This window comes from Diprion similis, chromosome 10, assembly GCF_021155765.1.
Source record: "Diprion similis isolate iyDipSimi1 chromosome 10, iyDipSimi1.1, whole genome shotgun sequence".
NCBI classification, from domain to species: Eukaryota; Metazoa; Arthropoda; class Insecta; order Hymenoptera; family Diprionidae; genus Diprion; species Diprion similis.
In genome coordinates, this window is record NC_060114.1 from 10,497,301 (window position 1) to 10,509,842 (window position 12,542).

Consider the following 12,542-nt stretch of genomic DNA (forward strand, 5'->3'; position numbering starts at 1 on the left):
ATCATCTGTTACATTTGCAAGGAAAAGTAATTCTATACTGTGAATATTACGTGTAATATACAGCGAAATGTGTGGCCAGACAAGCGGTAGAAAATTTATCGGTATTGCCTGTTGCTTCAATAAAATTCATGTGAAATCAACGACGCGTTTCACGGCTCGGGTGAATTGTTTAATTACTGGATACTCAGATATTGGCATCATTAATTTATGCATTGTGTGATTTCTACTCAGGCAGGTTTCCGAAGAAGAATTTTCATTCGAAATTTTTTAAATCAACCGTTGAAATTGTTTAAATCTAGGTAAGATTTATTTTTCGAAATTTCCTATGAAAATTTGTTATTATTGTACGATAGTCAATTGATAATAATTAACAACCGGTTGAAAAAAATATAAGCAAGGTTAATCGATATTTTTTTCTCTTTTCAATTCTTTTTTTTTCCTAGTTGACAAAAATTAAGCTCAATTTTCGAACTGGAATCTAGTATTTTTATTGTTGTTTTGATACTTTTCAAAGTTGTTGATTTATAAACGAAACGAAGGTCTTGAAATGAGAATTCTTGAATTTTGGAAAAGTTTTCTAAGGATTTTGAGTTTTGAAATATTGCTCAAGAGGTTGTTCGTCGATTTTTTGACTTCAATGCGGTTCTCGTTGTACAATTTTTTCGATTCGTCTTATCGATTAAACGAGAGATGGAATTTTAATAATGCGAGATGAATTCCTGCTTGCATCCATCCGTTTCACTGCGATGGAAATTAAATCAACGTTTTTTCAAATTATTTCATCAAATGTTTTGTGCTTTATTCAATAAAATCCCATAATTTTTATGGTTTTCAAGTTCTTTGAGTATAATTTCATTTTCACAATTGAACTTACAATTAGATCTTGGAATTGAGAACAACAACAACATCAAAATCCTTGTACAACAATTTTTTCAAAATTAAATATATATTTGACCCGTTGATAACGGTCCGCCATTTTGTACGTAAAAATATTGAATTCAGGTTCATTATCTTCAAAGCATTTATTTCATTTTGGTACGTTAAATATTTCTTCTTTCGTTCGAGAAGTTCGTTTGAAAGATTTTTCTTCGCTTGTGTTAATATTGAATTTTGTCTATATAATATTGACTGTGCGCAAATTGTAATTATGATTGATTCAATTTTGTTTGCCTAAAATATAAGTTGCCGTCATATTTTTTATTCACCGATCTAAGAATCGAACCAATTAAATTTTTCGTTCCTGAGATCAAAATGTCACACCGATTTTGTGACAGATATGATCATCCGAAAAATTTTGAAAAATCGATTTTTCACCGGTAAATTTTCTTAGGATTATTTAATCGAAATTCAGAGTAACGATTAATTTTTCATGTCTACCCTTCGCTTTAAACGAAGCTTCGAAATTCCTTCGAAATTCCTCAGATTAACGAAAAACGAGAGGCATTTGACTTCCGCGGTTTTGTAATTCCATCTTTGTAGCTTGAATTGAATTCCGTTAATTTTCTTTTTTTTGTCTCTAAACGTATATGTATATATGTATCAAAAGTTGATAAAAATACAAATTTTGTACAATAATTTACGTTAGAAACTTATTTCTTATTAAGTTATCGGAAATTTTGGAAAAATGTCGACGTTTCGGTAAAGAAGATAACATGAACTTTGAGATATATTATATTTCTTTCATTTTTCAACCATTATTTCATAGTGAAATTTTACTTAACTAATTTTTAACCTTTAATAACTTTTGAGCCAGGAGATTTACGAAAAAATCTGAGGACACCTTTTTTGTAGATCGTCCAACTTCCTAAAAAAACATAAATTCCTCTTTACGATACTTCAATCCGTTGTTGAGTAATAAAATGACAATAAAAAAAAGAAAAAAGAAAAATTTCCCGTTTTATTTAAACAGGAAATGGAAAATCGCAAACAGGCACCTCTTAATATTAATATTGAGAGCTCAAACTTTTACAGAATTTTTTTTTCCGCCATATTGAACGATATTTTCATGCTGACTAACGAAAAAAAATAATCTCTTTTTTTGGCCCACCCTAATATATAGATATATTATTATTAATAATAAAAGCCAGAAGATTCGAGTCCCAATTTCGTTTCGTATACATATAACGTCGATTCTATACGCATCACCCGCATAATAAGATAAGGCTTTTGATTCTTTTGCGACATGTAAACCGATTCAACGATAAAACATTCTCTTTATATGCGGTGCAGCGTATATCCAGTTAATTCCTTCGTAGCTTTTGTTTCATGTTTATCAGGTTTTCCTCTCTTTTTACGTATTATCATTATTTTCATATTATTTATACATTATTTTGCCTTTGAATGATCAAAGAGATACGGAACGAAATAACAAATAATCTACGTTATACATCGCGTTCAATGTGCTGTATTTATATCTAGAAGGACGTTAATCAACCCTTGCCAGCCGTATAAAAAGAGGAGAAAAAAAATCTGTTCTCTGGGTTTTTTTTTTTTTTTTCTTTGATCCTTTTTCTTTTATTGGGCAAGCCTGTGTACTGTGTTCAATTACCGTTCCGACTTCGTTGATTTCGATTCTGCTTCTGGAATTTTTTTTCTCCGAATCATTTTCGGATAGGCGATTACTTTAATTTCTAAATTCGAGCTGTTTTATTTTTTTGCAGTATTTTTTTAAGCTTCTTCCATTCAATAATCCTGGGGTTTGAAAAATCTATCAAATATTGAGATTTTTCACAGATTTTGGTTTTAGAAATCGAAAATAATTATGCGTTCATACACGGATAGTGAATTTTACGGTTAAAAAATTTAGCTTCAGAACTTTTAAGCTTTACGTTATTGGTTAAAGGATGCATAATCTATGATCCATGCATGATTTGTGATGCATTTGTTTATACTTGACGAATTATTGTTAAACCCAAGACGAAAGTAAAATTGTTTTTAAATAAAAAATTATACGCTTGATTCACAAATAAAACATTCAAGCATTGAAAAATATAAAATTTTTCCTGCTTTTAATTCTGATAAAAAATGATGAATAAAGTATTGAAAATTTAAACTTCATCAATTAGCGTTAGTTTTTTTTTTTTTTTTTTTCTTCTTGTGCTCGAGAAAACACGATGGATTTTTACGAATTCGTTGCTTTGCTCTCGGAGTAAATTATAAATGGGTTACATCGAAATTGGGAAAGTTGATTAACGAGCAGTGGAAGTTATTCATGATCAAAAACGTGGTAAAAATCGGTTTCACCGTACGCACGGCTTGTTTCAGCGATTACTAAGTGATTTTATTCGCAGTTCCGAAATATAATTGGTCTACAATACGTATACATGTATGGAGCATTCCATGACAAGTTTGACTAAGACTTATTTGACCATCTCCCCGGATCCAAATCTCGGTTTGTTGCACAATTCTTTCAATTTTAAAATGCATTCGTACATTCTTCAAAATCTTTTAATCAAATTTTTATTGTACTTGAGAAAGAATAGAATAAATAAATAAATAAATTAATCAAAGAAAAAATATAGCTGTATCTGTTTAAAATTTTCTTTTAAGAATTCTTCGGAATCTTTTGTTCAAACGACAACAATTTTGTGTCAATATTAAAATTGAGAGGTGTAAATTATTTTTTATACTATTTAGAAAATGGATTTCGAGAGAATTGAATTTCGCTAAACTGAAATCTTTTTTTCTTACCTTTATCAACATCTTTTTTCCGAAATATTATTTACTGATAATTTTGAAAAAAAAATATTCAAAATCGTTGGAATAGTCATTCGTAGGAAAAAAAAAAAAAAAAAAATGAACAATCTAATTCAATTATACGAGTATAATTGTTGACAAAAATATCGGAAAATATTTTCTGCTGTTATATCTTACAGCTGAAATAATAATGTGAGAATGGGGATCACGTGTGAGAAGGTCAAGGCCAAACTGTTATCGTCAAGTTGGCACAGAATGCCTCATATATGTATATCAATATCCAGAGTTCCACGTACCGTCAATTCCCGGATAGTATAGCGACAGATGGGGTTTGATACTCATATTACGGTGTTAAAAGCACCGAGAGGGCTGCGATACTTTAATGATGATATTTTTATAATGGCTCCAAATTTAATTTTTCTTTTCTGTGGAAGGCGAAGGAATGGGAGGAATCCTGACAAACTTACTTGTTTATCATTATTACCGTCATATTTTATATTCAAACATTTGATGAACCCATTTTTAATTTATTAGAAAGATCGTTGAGGCTTATTTTTATTCGATCGTTGCAGATTATCATTGATTATTACGAATTGCTTAACATTGATTTTTTATTCAACGAATGGATGACGATGATTGAAAATCACTGAAATTAATCTTCAGCGAAAATAAGGGTTTGTTTTTTTTTTTAATTTTTCCACGCTTTGAGAAGTTTTTTTTAGTGTTTTGTTCATGAATTTGTGAACAGAGAAATCTTGAAACTTCGAAAAGTTGATTAAATTGTAATATTTCTTCCTCACTACGATATTGGCAACAAAATTCATCAGATAATATCAATTAATTTTCTAATTAAAAAACTTGCGACAGTCAAACAATCGACAAAAATCTATCCAAACGCTGAACAATTTCGAAAACTGATTACAGTGTGACGTAATAATGATTGACTGCATAAATTGTCTTTGAAAAATAATAATGAAAAAAAAAAAAAAAAAAAACATTGTGCGTAAAAAATATAAATAAGAAACCTGATTCTAGAATTATGAAACTATTTTTTTGATTCGATTATATTTGAAAAGTGCAAAAAGTGTGTCGCATATTTATTTTTGACCTTCAATTCTAGGAAAATATTTCGGCGTTCAAATTAACTTGAGGCAGATGTTTTATTTTCATATTCGAATACGGTTCCTTGTTCGTGTCTGCGGGTAATTAGAATCCGCATTTCCTCGAAGGTTTAGGGCGTTGTTGTTTTGTTAAGCTTCGCAAGTAGCGCGAAATTCACCCTGGTGTCAGAAATCAAGAAGCAAATTGTACGCGAATCTCACCGCAATTCCCCAGCGTGCGTGAGGAAAATAGTTTAAAGGTCAGGCGAAAGGTTAGTTTGTAGGTTGAAGGGGTTTTAAGAAGGTGAGGGGTACCGTGTTGTCGGAAATTGATTCATGATACTCAAAAAACAAAAGTCATATTCTTTCAGCCGTTTTCAGCCGTCATGCACGATTCGTATTTATTAATTAATGCTCGCGTAAACGAATAAAATAATACTTTGAGCAGCGAAATACGCGATGAAAATTTGTGATTATACAGCCTCTTGATACGTTGCAACTAGATTGACTTTGATTTTTTATTTATTCTTTTCGCCAACGTCTTGGTGATTGTTTTTGCTTTTAATCGATCTTCTCTATCTCTACTGATTGTCACATTGTGTTAAAGTTCATTTTGAAAAAGAAAATTAAGCGATTATGCTAGTTGGAAAAAAGTCGCTACCCAAACGAAATTGCTTGCAACGAAATATCCGATGATAACAATTTTCACATACTTACCTGTATTGTTGCAAAAAAATGTTCAGTCGTTGCATAGAAAAATGTTCACAAATTGTCACAAAGATGGAAGTATAGAGTTGAATGGCAAATTCGCTAAATCCTTTTTTTTAAACTGTAACCAAAGAAAATAAAAATGATTTTCAGATGTGAGGAAATAAAAGAAAATTTTGAAAATTTAAAAAAATTCACAATAATGCTCAATAATGTTTATAAAAATCATTTTTGCCTATTTAAAAAATGGTTTTGAGGAACAAATTTTTTTTTATCAAATTTTGAGGGTACCACATTTTGCCTGCTCCTCCTTTACTGTCATTTTTATCATGACAGCAATAACTGTCACTGTCAATCTTATCCCGTGACGATGAAATCGTTCGCCCTGCAGACCTATAATTCGATTTGAATTTGCTGGCAAGTTAATCGAGGTTCATTTGTAAGCCGTTGAATGACAGATCGTTTTATCATACCGGGAAGAAGGAAGGACGTGAAATTTAAGCCGACGGATTTCACATCTCTTGCAATTCTTGCATAATCCTTTCTGAACATACGTACTCTGCGCGATGCTACATGGTCCTCGTTTTAAATAACCCCTCGCTTTAGCAATCAAGGATTCTAATTACGCACGGTACAGGAAACCTGATCGCTGCCGGATTAATCTCCCCAACTTTAATCAATAGAATCGAGAAACCCGAGATAAACCTCAATTAAAACCTACACTTGACTCTACAACTGTAAACGCGACGGATTGATGAAAAATTGATGATAAAATATCATCAAAGTTGAATGCGATGTTTGGAAAATTAAACATTTTATCCGGGCTTAAATTACTAATGTTACAAAATTCTCGCTAGTTATTTCCTCGAGCGATTTTCATCTTTGAAGCTGTTTCCTGTCTTCACTTTGGAACCTCTGAGCAACTGATATGTATATATGTATATTATATGTGTCGGCTTAGCAAATTATTAGGGGAGAGTGGGGCAAAGTGGGCACCGTAAGGTTTTTTAGATCTCAAAAAATTTTGGGGCAAAGAACATTTTTTTCAAGACACACGCGACTTTAACCTCAATCTTGTAGGAAGGAATTTTTCGTTAGATCTTTTCCAGTAATTTCAATAATACAAGCACTTGCTTCGTGCAGCGTAAATTAGAATCAAACGATAATTTTTTCAGTTAGGTACAACTGTTGAACAATTATTTTTCAATCTTTCAAGCAAAATAATTTTACTGTCCAGATCCGATTAAGAAACAGCAACAGAATCTATGGTATTGTAGTGCTAAACTGTTTCTTAAACATTATTTAAACATTTTATTTTCCTCGGATTACACGATAAACTAAACTTTTTAGTTCTGAGAAAATAATTTTTGCTCGGACGTGAGTATATTAATCCTGAAATTTTGTTACCAGGATCAAAGTTTTGTTATTACGAGCAAAATTTTTTTTTCTGAGTGTACAGTATCAGCTCCATTGCAAATGAGAGGGGGAAAAAATAAAAATAAAAATAATGAAACTACGACGAACTGAAAGAGAAAAGAACAGGAAAATTAATGGGCGTGTAAATAAATATCAGCGTTTAATTTTTCTTGGTTCTCTTCGGCGGAATTTGTAATATCTTGCGGGCCGCTAATGACAAGGCTTTGGGGTAAGAAAACACATGTAAATTTGCTGCAGCATCTCAGAGGGTGAAGTTGAGAGGGAGAGAGAGAGAGAAAGAGAGAGGGAGGGAGTCGAGGCATAATTAGTGGTTAGAAAATTAAGCGGTTAATTCTACACGGCAATTAGGTAGGTTGATGCTAGTCAAAAGGCCGTTTGCGTTCTATATCGGACCAAAATGGCCAATTTACGTGTCTCACCTAATCCTTCGGTAAAGCCAGAATCGGTTTGTTTATTTTCCATGCGAACGAGCCCCTGGATTCGAGCCTGTGAGACCGTTAACTTTTCTCAAATAACTGTGTGTAATCCATGCACCTTGCTAATTAGTCGCCATATTTTTTCTATTTTTTTTTTAACGGATAAATTTCGGCAGCGAATTTGAGCATATTTTTTTGGAATTACGGTGGGTGGAAGAGCCAAGGAAAACGGTCCATGAATTTTTACGGCATGGTTTTCAAAGGGATTAAAGATTTTTTTACTTCATACTCTCCAATCGCGAACTACGTCTCATTCGTTTCTGTAAAAATCATTATCGGTGATCAATATTAAGCGATGACAAGTCGAGTTTTCAATGAAGTAGAATCGGTCTACAGAATCTCGAGTCCTTATATCTGATTTTTTAAATCGAAGATCTAAGTAAAAATATTGCGAAACGTTTGAAATTTATTTTTATTTCGTTTATATGCTTTATACAAAATATTGTATAATCATTTTTTCTATGAACAATAAAATCGAATGAAAGCACATCGTAAATAATTTTCACAAACTCATTTTACTTTTACAGAAAAGAGCTAAATCTGTAAAAAAAAAAGTAAATAAAATATTAGCTTGCGATTAGCTATATTTCGGATTATACAGTTATAAACGTTTCCAAATTTCATCTACCGAGTTTCTAACGATTATACGCTTTTATAAATGACAAAATATTTATCTATACACACGAGTAGTGTAATACCACAGTATTTTTAAAATCATTCATTCAAATTTGATAATGCTCCAGATTTTTCTTTTTCAAAAGGACAAAAAGTGAACGCGCAGAAAGCAGTAAAAAATTTTTCATTTCAACGTATCATTATCTTCAGTCCATGAAAGCTGAGAAGATTTAAACCCTTCAAAAAGGTGATGAAAAATTACGATATGTTAAATATAGTACGAAATTTCTCGAGTTATGTCTAGTGGCAGGAGTTTGGTTAGCAAATTTCAAGGTTGATGTTAATGGCGTATTCTGGCTAGACGTTTGCCGCTTGAAGGTCGATGTCTGATTATAAGCCAGACGTCTGCAATACAGCGTCGAGATAATATTGAAGATAGAAGCGAACCAACCCGTGAATTCTAAATCATCGTAATCGGTCTTTCGTCCATTTCCTGAAGGATTCGCTGCTGAGTTGAAAATACATTTAGATTCTGATATATGGATTTCTCTTATGTTTTATGTGTTTTTTCATGCGTGTCTTCCGTACGTCGTACACGAGGTACCCGTTTCATTGACGCCTGAGTAAGTCTGCGAATGCGCATGCACGGAATAGTGTAATGCGCGCATGCGCTGTCGCGAACGAATCCGACGTTAGGTGACCCTAACCTCAATCTCGGGCTTCGTGAAAAACGCGTGATGTACTTTTATTATATTAAGAATCGTGTGCGACAAGCTTAAGCTCGTCCCGAAAGACCAAGTTTGCCTCCTTGTTGCAGAATATGCTATTTTCGCACTACTTTTCATCACTGTACAACAAACTAGTTCAATTACTGGAAGTACTATAAAGTGTGATTGAAATATTTGCTCACTAGAATTCATACGGAAATTCTATGATCTCATATTATTGTAGGAATGGGTATTGCGAAGTTATATTTCGATTATTTCTAAATTTGTTGACTTTATTGTAATTATGAATAAGCAATAGAGTAATGAATTTAGTAAATGAATTCAAAAAATTTTTCGCTCGTGTCTTCTGTACAAACTCTTGAAATATTGTAAAAAAAATTTACCATTAATGTATTACAGAATTAACTTACTATTTTAAAAAATTCTGGTATTGAAGTTGAGAAATTTTACACAAAACATGAGCTTTTCGCAGTGAAAATATTCCGTTCAGGAAACTGCGTGCTCTCGTACTAATTTAATTTATACTATACCTATATACATACACATATAGATACATGTATGCATCATTACATCGCCAGATGTATAATTTACGGCGTGTGGTAGTGGATGAACAGATTTGTGCGGCATTAGGATGGCCACGGATCGCACCAGTTTATCCGATCTAGCTTGAAATTGGATTCAAATCCCGGTGTGCTCGTGTAATTAGAGTACTTAGGCGCTTAGCATTGCACTTATACATGGGGTGTTCCAACTCGATTTAACCAGAAAACGGAACTCACGTGTCTGATTTTTTCTCTCTCCAAAAATAGTTTTTCGTATTATAGTGTCATCGAAAAGGAGATATTTCTCTATATTTTAGCTCTTAATTGGAAAAACTACTAAAGATGTGATTTTACAAAATATAATATTTTCTTAACCTTCAATTTTCCGAATATTCGTCACTAATTCCCGTGAAATTCAATGTGATGAATTTGTTATGCAATTATCCATGATTTAGAGTATTTTGAAGTAAAATTTGAAGGAAAATTTTCAAAATAAAATTTTTTTTTCACACAGTTTCCTCGCCTATAGTTCAAAAATCTACATTTTATCCAAAGTGCCGTGATTGATTTTGATGAAAATTTTACACAAGATGTTACATCGAAAGAAAATAAATTTTTCTTCACCGTGTACTTTTAATTTGATAGAAATCGTTACAAAATAATGGCAGTATTCGTGGGAATCCCAACGTTTCCTTCCTTGGATTTCTTTTATATCCCCTCGAGTCAAGGAGGCGTCTCAAGATCGACGGTCGACTGGTTCAGACTATATTGTTTTTCCTGATCCTTCCCTTCGTCCTTTTTCTCTGATTCTTCGGTCGTCGTCGTATTTTTATTTCTTCTTCATATGAAGAATATGATTCCAGCTCTGCTTTGATGGAGCGCTTGTTTGAACCTTGTATTTGGGAATTGTCATAAAGTCGATAAAACCCTGCTGTGCATGTCTTCACAAAATGAAGACTCCATTTTTCGTGATGAATAAACGGCCTGCCTGAGTTCTTCTGCGGCTATCGATCTGGGCACAGGGAAAATATGGGCATAACGATTCTAATTGATGAAAGATCGAAATCAAATGTATATATAGCAGTTGAAAAAAGTTTTAAGTTTCAACACAGTGTTCCTCTGTAGGTAATTTTTTAACAGTTGGCAAAATGGATTTGACTATGTCATTGGTTAATTATATTCATGTATTACTTAAAAATATGTAGTTAAAATCCTCGAATAAATCACATCAAGTGCATTTGGCTTAACAAAGGTTTTTTGAATTTTTCAAAAAATTATGATAGTCTGAGAATATTTTTGAACATGAATTCTCCGGAGGATAAAATTTCTCGACAAGTTATTGCGAATCTCTAAATTAATTTGAAATGACCACGATAATTTATTACTGTTGAAACCGAAGAATTGATTTTTCAAATCAAGATTTGCCATTGTCTATGCCAAAGAGACTAACAGCCTTAGATCTAAAAAACATTTCGACTTCATCAGGAACCTCATATTATAACCACAGACGTAAAATTCAACGTCACGACAAATTATTTCGCGCAACTTGATCAACATTTTTTCCCCGAGGAAATTGATTGCATTTGAAATTAGGTGTAGACATGAAAACGTCGCGCCAAGTTAGTCTAAAATAAAGTAAAAAAATCTACACCCAGTTTCATTATCGGAACGGCTAATTGAGAAATGGGTTGAAAGAATAACCGGCTGACCCAGAAAAAGCCAGAGTCCGAGGAACGAAGACAGGTCTAGATTCCAACGGTGTGCCGAGTTATTTGTAGCTTAAATTAAATTCGGAAATTCATCACGTCAACTTCCCACGTTCAGCGGGTGAGCCGGATTGCGTGGAATCGCTAAAACGGGGGCGGCTTCAGGGTTCGGTTCAACTTTTCCCAGTCGTCACTATCTTAATGGGCATCGTTAAGGCGTGCTTCGAGCTTAGCTTCGTAGATTATCATCGCACCCTCTTTCCTCCCCTCTATTTTCCTCTCTCACTCTTACACGCACCCCGTGAGTCTCCTTAAAGCTGGAGAAGCGAAGTTCTCATCCCGTCAGTCTCGTTAAAACGAGCACTCAACTCTACACTGCATAACGCGATGAGATTTAATAAGAATCTTTCAAGATAAACGATGGATTTACTGCAGGAATCTACGGGTTACGATACTCGGAGGTTCGCCTTTTTTAAAATGGCCTATTATTATCTTGCGAGGCTGGTTTGTAACTGGCTTATTTTTCTTCCTTATATTTTTTTTTTCGGCTTTGGCCAACTTTGACAAATTGCAGGATACTCGGTTCAGACATGTCTTATCATTTTCTTAAGACTTTTATTTTACTTCAAATCAACGGCTCAGTCACATATAAATCAACAGATGAACATTTTCTTTCTTTAGCGTGATCCATTTTATTTAAAGAAATTTTTCAGCAACAGCTCGGTAAAAATATAAAATTTGGAAAACTCACCTCTGTCGATAAAACAATGGTAAAGTCGACAAGGCAGTGGTATAGTCAGTAAAACAGTGGCACAGTCGATAAAACATTTCATTTGAACTCTAGAAACTAATGTAATCTTGACAAAAGAAAGAAATCGAGTCAGAAACACAATCGTTTCCTTAGCGTGACCCATTTTATTCAAAGAAATTTTCCAGTAATAGCTCAGTAAAGATGTAGAATTTGGAAAATTCACCTCTGTCGATAAAACAGTGGCAAAGTCGACAAGACAGTGTTATAATCAGTAAAACAGTGGTACAGTCGATAAAAAATTTCATTTAAATTCTAGAAACGAATGTAATGTTGACAAAAGAAAAAAAAATTGAGTCAGAAACACGATCGTACGCTTTTTCTTCAACACAGAGTTCTTCTTTCACTAGAATTCGTGGCGCGTTAATACGATACGGGTTTGTTTTCCTCAATCAAACCCAGTCCGAGCTGCAAAGGAAGTTAACAATTGCAATACCGGGTTTAACGATCAACCTGAAACCTTACGACACTCTGGTCCTTTGACAGTAAACGTCGTCCTCAGCTACAGAGGCACGTAACCGTAAACTGGGAAGAAATACCTTCTTTTCACGCGAGAGAAAGAATGTGGAAATTGGTTATATGATGACAATGGGCAGGTCGTGCAATGCAGAGAGCTTTCTAAAAATGTTTCAGCGACACATGAAAGCAAATAGGAAGATTCTGATTGAATAATAATAATGACAATTTGCACTGGTAGTTTATATTTTTTCTTTTAAATACTCTGCA